The sequence below is a fragment of the Magallana gigas genome, unplaced genomic scaffold, assembly GCF_963853765.1.
Source record: "Magallana gigas unplaced genomic scaffold, xbMagGiga1.1 SCAFFOLD_47, whole genome shotgun sequence".
Taxonomy (NCBI): Eukaryota; Metazoa; Mollusca; class Bivalvia; order Ostreida; family Ostreidae; genus Magallana; species Magallana gigas.
In genome coordinates this window covers 1-15,949 of record NW_027062579.1, presented here as the reverse complement: position 1 = coordinate 15,949, position 15,949 = coordinate 1, and the positions used below count along the sequence as shown (strand labels likewise).

Genomic DNA, 15,949 nt, shown 5'->3' with positions numbered 1-15,949 from the left:
TTCTACAGTGAAATGCCAGGTTATGAGAAAACTATGTGCAAAATATAAAGTAAATTGACCGGATAGTTTATCTGTTTGCCGCGCTCAAATTTTGGTCGTATGTCCGATTCATCACCGACATTCTATATAGGATTATATAGGATAATGAGGGTTTTCATTTTCAATTTCATATTTAAAAAATTACAAACATACGATTTTCTTTTAATTTTTAGCGATGAAAGGTTAACGTTTAAGTAAACTTTTTGCCAAATTAAAACGAAATTGACCGGATGGTTTTTATAGTTTGATCTTATAAACGTGCCGTGCCAGTCATTTTACATATAGAAAAGTATAAAAAAAAAGGATGTTTACGAATCAAATTCAATTTTTTTGTAGTAGAAGAAAAATACTTTTCCTCTCACACAGAACTTAGAAGGATTGCGTATATGTTTTTTTTTTGCAAATTATAGTTTTGATTTTGATTATTGACGCTGCAATAGAAAGTGCACGACGTTTATTTTTGGTCAATTGTTTCGACAGAGTATCAACTGACGTCATCGTAAGACGTTGATTCCGACGACAATAACGTCGATTTTGAAGAAGCGGCGAGATGATTAAAATACTTCTGACATTATTATAACGATTCTTTTCACTAAATTTAATTTTTGATAAGTCATTTTTTAACATAAAAACGTTACATGATAACCTGTATATTTGAACATTTTACTTTACATTTGCGTTTTACGACAGTAATGCACAATACCCTGCGCAGAGGGCGCAGAATTTTAAACCCGCTACCGACCTTAAACTTCTCTTCTAAAATCCATTGTAAGACAGAGCTAAACTGTTCGAAAAGGTGACAAGAGTAGCTCAAGCCAAATGGAAGTGTCAAAATAATACGAGTTTTGAAACCTAGGAGCTCGAAGTCGCTAGGACGTATGGGTATCTGTTTATAGGCATTTTCCAAATCTGTCATAGGAAGGAGAGCCCCCTGGCCTACTTGCTTTATGAGAGCAACAGCAGTATAAATAGATTGATAACTAACAGTGGTCATTTCTTTAGGGATGTGAGAATTGATGGAATTCCCTTCTGGGTAAGATAGATGCTGGATCAGCCTAAAATCATTAAAAGCCTTTTTTAGGGATCAGGCCCAAGGGAGAGACTTGGATAGTTGGGAAGGGTGGGGATAGAAAAGGGCCGGAGACTCTTTTGGCTTCAATTTCTTTATCAATTTTATTTTGCAATATTTCTTCCTTGCCTATAAGAGAAGATAGGTTTTAAGTCAACCTAAATCTGCGTTCACCAGTGTAAAGGATTTTAAAACCTTGAGAAAAACCTTGTATCAAAATATCAGAAATAGCTTGGTTATATCCAAATAAATAATTTTGAAGTTGTTGAACATTAATTGGGGTAACAATGGAATCAGAGCTTTCTGATTTGGGACCGATGCGTCTAAGCTAGATTTTTTGCTTTGTTAAGGGGTTTGTGACAGTGGCTTGTTAGTTTGTCTAAACTTTGGGCATTGGAGCTTATGATGCCTTTCTGCGCAGATTTGGCAGACATGTGGGTGAGGACAGCCTTTTGCCTTGCAAAATCCAAAGTTATTGTATAAAAAACAGTATCGGTGTTTTTACTGTGTACTTGTGGCACGAAAGGGCTGGTTTTCATTTTTGAGTTTAAACTCGAGTCCCTGCGCCATGGCCTCTTGGTATAGCTCTATGTTTTTAGATTGTCATGGGCAGGCTTCAGGATCAAGCTGTCGCCAGCGTCTAAAACTTTCGTCATAAGCAATGACTTCTTTGTCCCCACTTGTTTTAGAAATTTTCTGGACAATTTGACCATATATAGGCCATGAAGTTTAGTACCTCGTTTGGATGTTTTATCGGCAAAAATTGCTACAAAAACATGAAAGCATTCAATCCATTTTTTTTTTTTATTGATATTAATTTCATTTGCACATACAATATATCATACAATATATATATATACATGTAAGTATATTTAGCACAATTGAAAAGTCTGTTGACAAGATCAATTTCATCAAATTTAAGGGAGAGAAAATGAGGGACAGTAGGAAATGGAGAGTGGGGGGAGAGAGTGGGGGAATTATGAGGAAACATGTATTATGTCAGAAATATTTTATTAATAATTAGTTGTAATCAAAATATTTACTACCGAGTTGTTGTATTCAGACAAGGTATATATAAATCGTGCCTTATGTAAATATGTCAATGGTCAGGATCTACATGTACATGAGAAAAAGCCAGTCATTCCATTGGTGTAAGAAATTATTGTATTTGCCTTGTTTTGTTGCAGTGTATTTAAGTGTAGTTATATGGGTTTTGAGATCAATCAGAAGTTCATGGATTGATAAGTTTTCCTGTAGACATCTTTTCCTGTATATATAAGATTTGATTATAAGAAAAATTATACCCAAATAAATTGAATTAGGGGTTCCTAATATAAATGATTTTTTTTCTAATGTAATATGTAAACCTTTTCCGTCACATATTGATATAAAGTGGCTTAAAAGATTTTGGACATGTAAACAGTCCCAAAACAGATGCACGATAGTTTCTTCATTACTTTGACATAAAGAACACAATTTTGTGTCGGTTTTACCTATTTTAAATAAAAATGAGTTTCTTGTCAAAATATACTGATTTATTCTAAATTGCAACCATTGCAATTTAGAATCCTTGGTGTATAAAAAAGGAAATGTGAAGATATTTTCCCACTGAAGGTCTAAAATTTCAAAAAACTTGAAAAATTGGAGGCCAATCTCTTTATTAAATGTAGTTTATAAAATAGGGTCAGGCTGCATTGCTCAAAGAATGAAAACAATTATCAGTTCAATTATCAGTACCGATCAAAATGGCTTTGTTCCAGGAAGATATATAGGTGAAAATACTCGTCTTGTTTATGATTTAATGCAATATACTGAGAATAATGACATTCCTGGATTACTGTTAATGATTGATTTTGAAAAGGCATTTGACTCTGTCTCATGGAAATTTATTGATAAAACGCTTCAATTCTTTAACTTTGGTCCATCGCTCAGAAAATGGATACCAGTTTTTCAACAAAACACCTCCTCCTCTGTATCACAAGCAGGTCACTTATCCAACTTTTTTAAATTAGAGCGTGGTTGTCGTCAGGGTGATCCAATTTCATCATATATCTTTTTACTATGTGCTGAAGTACTAGCTATTAAATTAAAAAATAATAAAGGTATAAATGGTATTAACATAGATAATTCAGAATTTTGGTTATCACAATATGCAGACGATACCCTTATTATATTAGATGGCAGTGAGAGGTCTCTCAGAGAAGCAATTAGAGAGTTTAATAACTTTTATCAAATTTCTCCTCTCAAAATAAATATAACAAAAACTCAACTTGTCTGGATTGGTAGTAAAAAATACTCTTCTAATATAATATGTGAGGAAATGAACTTTCAATGGACAAGCACCTTTAAACTTTTAGGTATATATTTTGATGTGGACTTAACAAATATACCAAAACTTAATTATGACAAGAAATTAGTAAAAATCAAGCATATCATCAATCAATGGAGTAAACGACGACTTACTCCACTTGGCAGAATAACTCTTATAAAATCATTGCTTATTGCACAATTAAATCACCTCTTCATTTCTCTACCCTCCCCATCAAATACTTTCATGAAAAATCTGAATGAAACTCTTTTTAATTTTTTATGGCATTCCAAAGTAGATAAACTTAAAAGAAAGCAAGTAGTGCAAGACTATATTAATGGAGGTTTAAAATGCTTGATATTAACAATTACAATCTGGGATTAAAATCATCATGGATAAAAAGAATTCTTTATTCCCAAGAAACAAAATGGAAAGTGCTGCTTGGCAAAACTGTATCTATAGAAAAAATATTCAAAACTGGATCAGACTATATTAATGTTGTTAAAAAGGAAATAAAAAAATCCTTTCTGGAAAGATACATTTACTGTCTTTCAAATAATTCAAGAAAAATTAGAAGTTCAATCATGGGATGAATTTATTACTCAGCCTATTTGGAACAACCCGTAAATCAAAATTGAAAATAAAACAGTTTTCTATACAAACTGGTTTGATAAGAACATAGTATACATAGCAGATTTGCTTGATGAAAATGGAAATTTTTATTCTTTACAAGATTTACAAAAAATAATTAAGATAAAAACAAATTTTCTGAATTATGCATCACTTAGAAATTCAATTAAAGCAAGTCTCTCAGGCTCAAAAATTCAAATTGGAACAAATAGCCCTAGACCGTTTCTTCCTCATAATATTAAAACATTTTGTAACAACAAAAAAGGAACAAAACATATCTACAATATTCTTACTACAGAAAAAATTACTCCTCTTGGAAAAGTAAAATGGGGAAAGTTTTTTGAAATTTTAGACCTTCAGTGGGAAAATATCCTCGATCCATTTATAAACTGAAGTAATTTGGGTATTGTCAGATGTCTTTTGAAAAAAGATTTGCCCATCTTTTTCCACAGTTTTATAGCTTTCCTCATTGTCTGGGTCATTTGGTTTTAGAAGTGAAGCAAACTTTACAAATTCATCGCTTTGAATTTTGGCATGGGTTTTTTGATCTACCGGCAAAGTCGAGAGAGCAGATAGGGTCTGAGGAGGATTGAAATCAACCAGACAATCTTGTTTACCTGTAGATGTACTTGGTACAAGATTACCGCCGGTTATTTCACGTAGTATGGTAGGTGGCTAAATTGCTGCATTTTGCTCCAAATGCTGTGGCTGAGGGGTGGCTGTAGGATTCATGTTGGAGAAATAATCTGCAATGCAAGTTTTGAAGGTTTCTTCAATGGTAGGCATGATCTAAGACATGCATTGTTGCAAAAGTGTGGTCATGTCCTCACTGCTGGCCGACGCCAATGGTTGGGTTCTGAACGTTTGGTTGCAGTCCTTTTGCGTTTTGGCCTGGATGCCATCCTATTAAATATTGATAATAAAATCACTAAATGATAAAACCAAATGCTTTAGAAAATTGAGTACTAGACCTCTAATTGTCTACGTATATCTATAAGGGTTAATCATATAACCTTATATAATATCAGAGAATGATATATATAATCACACACTTTCAACCATAGTAGAGTGAGATAATCATAATATATATATATATATATATATATATATATATATATATATATATATATATATATATATATATATATATATATATATTTATTTATTTATATACATATATAAAGAGCACTAGCAAACCAACAACACTCGTTATCTAAAGTTTCGGATCAAAAGATACACGGTTATAAGATGAGATATAAAAAAGCACTAAAGATAACCAACGACACGAAGCAATAAAGTAAAATATTGTCAAATTTTCGGGACAACCCGTCCCTTCATCAGGACAACAAAACAAAAACTACATAAGAAAGAAGAAAAATATCTACAAAACTATCGCTAAACTACAAACTAAATAATATATAAAAACTGGATAATGTATAAACACCGGATCAAAACGTGGCAGCTACATCTTTATAATTAAGAATTCGAGCCCGAGAACACCTGCTGCAATGATGGAAATGAAAGAAAATTGTAAATATTACTAGAGTTTGTTCTAGATAGCAATTTGAAAAGATAATGCAGAAATTAATTAGAATATTACCCAAAATAATGCAATAGCATAAAAAATAAACCGAGTAAATTAAACATGTAATATTGGAAGGGAAAACATGTAAATATATGTGAGATTATGATTTATGAATGTTTGTACCCATGGGACATTATGAGTTCCTGGTAAACAGAAGAAGGATTCCCCTAATTTGTCTGTAAAGTTTGTATTGTCCCAGACAGTTCAAATGAACACCGTCACTAAAAATGTTGTTGACACTGTTCGTGAAACCTTTCAACTTCCAATATAGCATACCACCTTGTGGGACGTACGATTTGAGCAACTGGTTCGCTGCGTCCACTCGACTGTTGTAACTTGTAATGTTAATGTTCCTTATATGAGAACGATGCATAAAACTTAAAATAACAACAGTACGAATGTGGAATTGTCTATAAATAAAGATGCGAACGACACGAGCCTGGATATTATACATTCAACGTTCTCTGACGAGTCCAGATCATTTCCTCCCAGGTTCACTACATGTATAATATGCTGAGGCCGAGTGTTTCTCACAGCGGTAATGATGGCGCGGGTGTGTGCATGATTGGCGATTGATCCACCACTTATCCTGCAGAAATCGAAAATCCCCAAATCACTAATGTTAAATGTTTCATCACGAAGCGAACCTATCAAATAGTTTTCAAATCTCCTAAACGAGAAATCATCTACCAATTGCAAAAGCGTACGCATTTTGCTAGAATAGATCGCCCATGTTCGCATATACAGGTCATCAGACAAATGCCATTCGAGGTGACGCTGTTCGATTTATACAAAGGTTACACACTTAAACGAACAGAAGATGTCAATCCATTATACGAATGAAAATCTGATGGGTAAGTTATTATCAAACGGTGGCTATAAACACTGTTTATATCACCTTTTATAGAATGACGGCCATTAATGTATACAAAATAAGGGATGATTAATGCGCATGCACATGGTGAAAATCCCCTAAGACACATATTAACATCTAAAAATAAATGCACTATAAACACCATAAACCATTTATATACATACATATAAATGTGGTTTTTTTTAAAAATATTCATGATTTAATGTCATAAATCACCTGAGCCATTGTAATTTAAATAGATCATTTTCAATGTTAGGATTTACCCGTCACGTGTTAAAAAATGCATCAAATATAATGCATCGTTGTCAATAAATGTAATAAAGATTTTAAGAAATACTCCTGGTCAAAGTATTTTTGCGATGACTCAAATAATATCGTTTTCAAGCCGTATTTTAGCCCCGGGACGCCTTAACATTGCTGCGTTGTTTCTGTTCTGTTTACCGACACCTTTATAATCTCAGCGCCCTTGAACATTAACATATACATGTATTCATGGCAAGGGATTCCCGATTCAGATAAACGTACGTTACCTTGGTTCCATTACCTAGCTAAATTCCACACAGGAATACACCTTCGTCATTCGCAAGCTGAATGTTCTTATCAGGTTTTACTTCGCCTATATATTTTCTGCACAAACATAAAAGTAATCATGATAGTTATTTAATAAGGGACAATTATTTCCTATCAATGTCCTTGTTGTAAGATTTTAGGTAGGGAGGTGGTGGTCATTACCATATTTTTTATGTTATTTTTCTGGGCATTTTAAAAATGTCTGTGTATGGGCTATTATACCGAAGTCACCTTTAAGGCCTGCTGGCCTATTGTTTATCTTGAAAAACTAAATAGTGCAATTTTTATAGTATGTATTGAATAGAGAGTAGAGACCATGCCTGTATTTACTTATTTTAAAAGTAATGTAATACGTAACATCATCAGAGGATACCATATGATGAGCAAGGTCATAGCTTTAAAGATGAAAACATTAGCAACCAGAGAACAGTATTAGCTTGAGTGTAAACACATGAATAAACAGATATCAGACGCCAGGTCTTAATTTATGAGCACTACAGTCTACTTTTATGTTTTCGTTGTATTTCTTTTTTTTATAAAATCATTAACAAATTTACTTTAACTGTAAGAATATCAACAATGGCTAACCACTTATTTAAAGAAACAACAACAACAGCAAAACACAGCTCAAAATAAAAAACCAACAAAAGTAAAGTCTTAGAATTATCGATACAGAACTGCATGTACTGAATAAGAGTAATTAAACAACATATGCGTTCTGTCTACAGAATTCAAGAATAACTTTATGATAAACTTTTTTTAGTTTTATCAATGTAAAACTTCATCAAAACCCTTTTTGTTACGAGGGCTGGATGGTCCTATATTTATCTCCTTTGAAGAAAAGCTCTGTAAAAAGATAAAGAAAAATACTAAAAATCTAAAGCTATATGATTTTTCTTTACTGAGTGATAGTTTATAACTTATAAAATATATCTGAAAATGTAAGTCAGAACACATAGTTAATTTATTGAGTACCGAGCCTCTTTAACACCTATCAATAGTTTAAAAGTTGCTTAAATATTTTGCCGCTAGAATTCACGTCTTGTATTGTTTTGGTTTGTCATATCATTATCCTTGCAAATGGCATAAAGTGGAAACAAATGTTTTTTGTTCTTGTTTTTGAGATATGAATGATTATATATTCTATGGGGAATAACATAAGATTCTTGATGTAGTTTAAATATTGCAATGTTTTGCCGTAATGCATCAAGGTTTTTGCAATGTTCAATCCAAATGTCTTGCTTTGGTATCTGATCAAAGAAAGCGGCAAAGTTTTATTTAATTTAAATTTACGAATTTTTGATTTTTTGTGTTTTTTGATTTCAATGTAACAGTTTGAATAAGACGTTTAATAAGGGTTTATATTTCCTTATCTAACCCGCATGGTAGTTTACTATAAGATATTTGATATAGCATTTCTATTAGATAAGGTATTTTTAAAATAGTTTGTCATAGCATTAGAACTGACACCAAATATGTTTGGCGTATCTTTATTCAAAATCATAACACGCATTTTTCTTTTTTGTTCAGAATATCATATCTGCTGGAAAAAAAGCGATGTAGAAAGTCCTAGAGAGAAGGAGTCTATACCACTTTTTCGAGCGACTGACCTGAGCAAAATGCCTATGGGAACGAACAAGAAAGGTACTAGAATGCACTAGGAAATCCCAGATGTCTCATTATGAATTTGATATTCAAAATTCGAGATTTAAAAAAAACCCACCAGATTCTAAGTTTATTATACTAATTTTCTAATTAAATCATGAAAAGGAAAACCATTTCACAGCTTAAAATCTGGACAAGAAGCTTCATCTATACTTCTATCTTAAAATAATAGACACAAATTTTTAGGCTATAATACCAAGATATTGGAAAAGTGATGTCTTTTGTTTTATATATTTTAAACATCCTTATTACTTGAAGATTGCCTATTTTTTATTTTTTTTTTCTCAATCAAGGTTCGCTAATTAATAATCAGAGACAATTCCTTTTAAAAAATCCGGAAATCATCTGGATTTTTAAGCTTTTACAATCTTGTGCGTGCGCATTACATTCACGCTAAATCACGGGAGGCTCTTTAGTTTATGTTTCCACAATATCACATTTGCATAAATAAACTCAGAAACGATCATACAAATACGATTTTATTAAACATTAAGCAAAAAAAAAACCTAGTCAGCTTCATTTGAAACTGAAATGTATTTTAAAATCAAACAATGTGGAACAGAAATGGGGTTTTAAAAATATTTTTCCAGAGATTTTAATTCAGCATTTTTGTTTAAGGAAAAAGAGTTATGTTCAAAGTTAAATTAACTCGTATCTAAAATAATTCGATATTTCTTAAATCATACTTAAACGCATTCGGATTTTTATTTGCTCTGTCGTAATGGGTATATGTTTCCTTATCCAACCCGACTGTAGTTTTCTATGTAAATATAGAAATAGCATTTTTATTAGATACAGGATTTTTGGATCATTTATCTTAGCATTAAAAATTTACACCAACTATTTTTGGCGTATTTCCATTAAGAAATATATCACGCATTTCTCTTTTTTCAGGATATCATACCTGCGAGAGAAAGAGCGATGCAGAAGATCCTGAAGAGGAAGTGTGTAAACCTCTTTTGCCAACGACTTACCTGAATACAATGCCTTTAGGAACGAATAAAGAAGGTACAAGTATTCACTACGAAAGCCCAGATTTGAGAATCACAAAAAGCAGGCTCTAAGTTCATTATATCATTTTCGTATCAAATCATTAGGATTAAAACCATTTGACCATTAAACAAACTTGACACAAGGCTTTATTTTTCCGACTTTTCATGATTTTGTTCGGAATCAGTTCCATAATGATTGAGATCAGTTTGAGTTTTAAAATTTACAATTCTACTTGAATTTCACTAGTTCGTTTCAGTTTCTTGTTGAAAATGATTACAAAGCGATTGTTTAAAGTGAATGACAACTGATGCATAGGTTTAAAAGTCATAGCAATTCCTGATTTCCATTTTGATATATATTTATTTGTCAAAAATATTACAAAGTCGACAGAAAGGTATATAGAAAATGTTTTAAAATATTCCTCAGACGAAATTCAATGCTACACCCTTTTATCGTTCATTTTTAAATGTTATCTTTAATACGTTAATGCCAAGGATCATAAGACTGATCAGTTGATGCATCTTAGATCTTAGGAAAAATTGTCCAGAAAAGTAGGCGTATTTATATGTTTTGTTTAATGTATGGTCATATCTTGAAATATAAATTTTGTAATATTTCAAAAGAGCTTAATAATGAAGCAAACCGAAATGGAATGATTAAAGAACTATTATTACTATTGGGGATGTGATCTATAGGCCTCTGGTTTGATTTACCTTTCCTAACTAAATTTGCTCTGCTATAAATAAAGCAGTAGTATATGTACTCTGTACACACAGATATGTTCAGTGCATGATTACATTTTTTTATATTTATTGCAGGGTACATACACCGTACAGTTTTGTTTTAACTAAAAACTAGAAATACATGCACACATATATCATATTTAGGGTAAATGCTGTTTGTCATTCATAATCAAGTTTAACATCTTCAAAACTACATGGTGAATTTTCAATTGGCAATATTTATATGTGTTCGATTTTAGAAATTCTATTTTACTTTCAAAAAATTTTCTTCTGTACTCCCACACTCTGTAAAAAAAAATGAATTTATAATTATGTAGACCAGGAAGTCGTCTACCAAAATTGTAAATTTTATGTCCCTCTGGGAAGGGGTTTTGACTCAAGGATTGAACCAAAAAAGCCATATCGTGTTAAATTAATCCATTTAATAAGTGTTGGAGAGCTGTATATTATGTAAGCAAAAATTACTTATTTTATTCAGCTCTTGAATGAAAGAAATGAGGGAATATTTAGGGTAGGGAATGAATGAAGCTGTCCATAAAAATTAAAAATATCATGAAAGCCTTTGGCAAGAGTTTGGGTAGGGGTTGTAACATTTGATGGAATTTTCTGCTCTTGCTTGTTCATATTAAATAATTAATCATGGTAAAATAATGTAAATAAGCTAAATTATAAGATGAGTTAAACATTTTTTTCATGTATTTAAAACAACAATAAAAACATTTATTTTCAAGATTTTTTAAAATAAACAGTAGACTTGTTGTTAGTAAAGTAAAAAGTGTCTAGACAAAAACACTAAAGTGTGGTGTGTGCACAATTATCTTTTTTTTAAATGTCAAGTGGTGTCATTGAATGAATGGTTGATAATTGAACAGTCAGGTAAAACATGAGAGTTGATATATCAAAACAAATTATAGTGGTTTTCGTATAAATGTTCTAAAGGGGATATTGACTGTCTGGACCCTGGGAATAGAAGAGCTGTTGTTTTTGTTTTTAAAAAAACATGTAAACCAACCCTCTCTAGTTTTTGTATGAAAACATACAAGATACTGTCCTTTGTAAAAAAGAAAAACAAAACTGCATTGCCCGGACCATATGCATATGTTTCGTACGGTAATGTGAACGCCTTCAGGTTATTTGAGATCTCAACGACTTTCACTCCTCTCCCCTTTTATTTTATGATATGGTCAGGGGGAGACCTCTAATTGAAAGTGTGTTATGATTAATAATAGAAGCAAGACTGGATATTGCTATTAACCACTTTTGTACATTGTATCATGTACAGCACTGGCGACCGTTTCACTAACAAGTCGTTGATCGTAAACGTACGAGTACACTTACGATTTCCGGGCGTGCACGTATCTGAGCGTTTCACTAAACATATCGTAAACGTAGCACTTACGATTTGCGAGTTACGTCCAACTTAGCGGAACTCTTCAGTCAACGGAGGTAATTTCGGTTTGCATAGCAGACGATTTGTTTACGTTGGATTCAACGCGAAGATGGAGAGAAAAGCTAATTGGAGGGCCAAGTAGAGCTTCTTGTCGATCTCGTGACAGATGAGGAGCGTTGGTCGGTGATTAGAGGGAAGTTCGGCCCCACGCTCACCGTCCAAACTAAGCACAACGCTTGGTTGGAAGTTGCAGAGAGGTATGAAACGGGTTGTACATGTATCTCCAATGATTTTTATCGCGTATATCGTCTGTCAGCGAAATCTGGGGTTGTTAAATATTTTAACAGTATAAAGTACAATGTTAAAAAAGTATGTCTTAAGACGTTTTATTTTTATTAAACAACATTGTGCTATGTGAAACTGGTTTTTAATAAACGACACATTTAAGTAAGAGCTACTTCTCTTGGATTGTTTACAATGGATTTCAAATGGCCAACCTCGTTTATAACGTTATGGTATTTTTTTTTCAGAAAACACTAACAGTCCTTGCCAACTACCCTTGCACTTATACACACCACAATTGTTTCATAAACACGCTAATCACTCACCTTTATGTTACTTATGAATGCCGAATTAATGCAAGCTCAACTTGTCAAAGGACGGTGAAAGATGTGAAGAAGAAATGGCAGGACTTGCAAAGCCACACTAAGAAAAAAGAGGCCAACAGGTAAAAAAAGGATAATTTTTCGCAATCTGTATTACATGAGAAATTATAGCTTGTTGATTTATAAAAAAAAAATCTATGATATGTAAGAAAACATTCATGCATCTACATGTAAATGTATTCATGCTTTAATACAAAAAATAATTTTCACTTCTACAGAAAATCAGAACTGAAGAAACTGGTGGGGGCCCAGCGCCACCTGAATTAAAATGTTGGGAAAGAAAGGTATAGTAGTACCATTAAGTATTGATATGTCAGTTGGTATAATTATATACCCATAAGTCAATGCTGTTACAAAATCAGGCAAGATTTTCGCTTACATTATACCTTTCAAAATCAGATAAGACAAATGTATCGCTTTAATTATGTTTTATGCTTTATTTATCATTCTTTATATCTAGATTGTATCTGTTCTCTCAAATGATGTCATTTGTGGAGTTGAAGGGGGCTTTGACTCTTTGGACTCTTCTTCTGGAGCTGTCCATAGTAAGCATACTCAATTTAACATTGTAATGTATGGAAAGTCTGCATGCTAATTAAATTGTTTATTGTAAGCACTTCCATTGAAATGTGAATGTTAAATTAGTGATCAAGAAAAGTTTTTCTATAGAAGTGTATCACTATTATTTTGCATTTGTTTTCCATGTTTTCAAATGTCTCAGTGTAATATACAATATGGTAAGTTTTATACAATTAGAAATAAACTAAGAGGTTAGAACAGGCAGTTGATCATTGTGCAATTGATGTGCACGTGTGCACACCCTGAGTCCACTGGATACTGTCTACTGGATATTGATATTTGATGTACATTGCATAATATTCTTCATTTAAATATAATTTGTTTACAACCAATTTATTTATCCTTTATAAGTGCAAGTATTGAACTAGGCCTATTTACAACTAATACAGATGTGAGATTAAACATTTTCAGATGAAGTGGACATTGAGCCAGAAATGATAGAAGAAGCACCAACATTATCTGGTAATTTTTTTTAAAAAACCTGTTACCTCTTGATCACATATGCCTAATTAGTTCTGCATGATGAAATGCTAATGTTTGCATTTGCAAATATCTTTTCTTATATGAAACTAGTAAAAAGCAGAAAAGTTCTGCACTGTATTCTAATACAAGTCATGATAATTGTACAAACTGATGATTTGAAAGATGCATTAAAATATTTAGAGTTTTGCACATTTTTAATTGTAAAAATGATATACATTGGGTTAATGTGCACATGCACACATGCATTTTAACAACTAACTATAGGTTCTTAATAAGCTTTTCTTATATAAACAAAAAACATCATTTTGTTTTTGACTTTAAGAGGGTATGTGACATCTGTGATTTTAATGTGGATTAAAGTTCACTTTAATTAAAATACTTTGACCGGTTGAGAATTTTCAAATTTTACAATACTTAACCAAAAAAAATACATTTTAAAATTTTTTAGAAAGGTGAAAATTTTAAAAACCCCAGCGGGATTCGAACTAATGTTTTACAAATCAGTAGTGAATCCTCTAACCCACTGTGTTATGCTGCAAGATGGCAATTTTAGAAGAGAAACTATTTATAAAATTATACTAGATTCTATTGTTTATATTTCAATAAATAGTACCTCACAACATGGAGGTGCCCCATACCACTTTAAATGATTTGACCTTCTCAAAATGTTGATGTAAACTTTTTTAACACTGCCATTTATCTATTCATTGTTTATTTAGTTAATAGCTAGTTTAATGAGTGCAATAAGAATATATATGTGCACTTTTGATTAACAGGTTTCTGTCTTTCAAACGAGGCCTCTAAAACTTCAGTGTCAAGTGAGTACATATTATTTATTCAAGAACTCTGTGATGTTATTATAAATGTAATAAAAATAATTGTTTGTTGCACTAAAATATCAGAGCATTTTTTCATTCTATGCCTAAAAATGTTCATGTCAAAAATTCATTTTCATTAGTTTGAAAATTGTGTTAAACATTTACTGTTATCTACCATGTATACATGATATATTAAAGTTCAACTTATTTTATTCTTATTAATAAAAGAAGATCGCCAGCCACAGGCTCTTGGAATGTCTTCATCCGGTAAGCATTAAATCGCTTGTTAAGGTCTTCCGTTTCCAACGGAAGACCTTACTATTATTCTGAAAAATTTTCAAATTTCTTCTTATTTTTTTTTTCTTCTAGACGCCAACTTTGATCCTTAATATCTCGCTCGTTTGTTCACCGATTGTTTTGAAATTTTCAGGACTAATAACATGCCGCGTGATGTTGTCGTTGCATATTTTAGTTGAGGAAAATCCCCATCCGGTTTTGAGTTATTCCCCTTTTAGTAAAATTTAACGACTTCTTTTGTCCAGGGGGGTTTAGCTATAACGATGACTGGCAGAGTCTCAAAGATGGGCTGGTTTGGAAGCTAATACATTGAATTTGTGCGAGATATATTTTATTTATTATTTAAATGCAAATAAAAGGGGTGGTATAGATGTTGAAACAAAGGTACGAAAAAAATTCAAAAAAAAATCGCGTATTTTCCGTGTTAGTTTTCTCCCTGATAAAAACTTGTTATAACATGTAATTTAAAAGATCTTGGTCTTACCAAGACCTTTCATTCGGTATACAGAAAAAAGGGGCTGGCCCCTATAATTAGGGAGTTAGATGCGTCAAAAGTTTCTTGTCAATAACTTGTAATGGAATAAAAATTTGGTATTCAATTTAATGTTTTCGTAATTTATAGCCAGTATTTGCAGAAACAATTGTTGTCAGTTCGGTCCATTTTTGTGGGGGTGCGCACGTTTAGGAGGTTATGAAAAGGCTTTTTTTAATGCACTAACTGATACATGCAGCGCACAAAAATAATTCTACATAAAATTCCCAAATGTTTTTATTCATATGTACATATTCATTTCATAAAGATGAACGTCTTTGACCTTATTTTTGTTGTTTGTTTCATAACTGTGCCCCTTTCTATATTTAGATGCATTACGAGACTCAGGTAACCGATCGATAAAAGAGTCGCTAGCTGTATTCAGGCCGTCGCCTTGACGACAGTGCATATGCTTGTAGAGCTGGACGTACACATGTTTAACGCCCCACTGTGTTACTGTAACAGAGACATTTTGAATTGTTTCAGTACTGGGAGATGTGTTAATAAAATGGTTCGAATGCATGGTAATTAAACTCAACTTTTCTACAGTACGTATACACGGAAGTCATATAAAGCACAATGTGTATAACTGACATGACAAATGTACGCTGGCAATTTAAACGAACGCGGGATTGCTCCCGATAGAACATTTCTTTTAAAGCAAAACAAAATACTGATTTCCGATGGATATAATATTATCATCGTGGAG

The 15,949-nt window shown here is 32.2% G+C and overlaps 2 long non-coding RNA genes across 2 annotated transcripts; both read left to right on the top strand.

Annotated features, from left to right (window-relative positions):
• Positions 1-9,640: 9,640 nt before the first annotated feature.
• On the top strand, positions 9,641-13,078 carry LOC136272562 (uncharacterized). The gene is made up of 3 exons (XR_010710559.1): positions 9,641-12,593; positions 12,750-12,815; positions 12,992-13,078. It is a non-coding gene; the product is annotated as an uncharacterized lncRNA (long non-coding RNA).
• A 442-nt stretch (positions 13,079-13,520) lies between these two features.
• On the top strand, positions 13,521-14,680 carry LOC136272561 (uncharacterized). The gene is made up of 3 exons (XR_010710558.1): positions 13,521-13,572; positions 14,370-14,411; positions 14,640-14,680. It is a non-coding gene; the product is annotated as an uncharacterized lncRNA (long non-coding RNA).
• Positions 14,681-15,949: the final 1,269 nt, after the last annotated feature.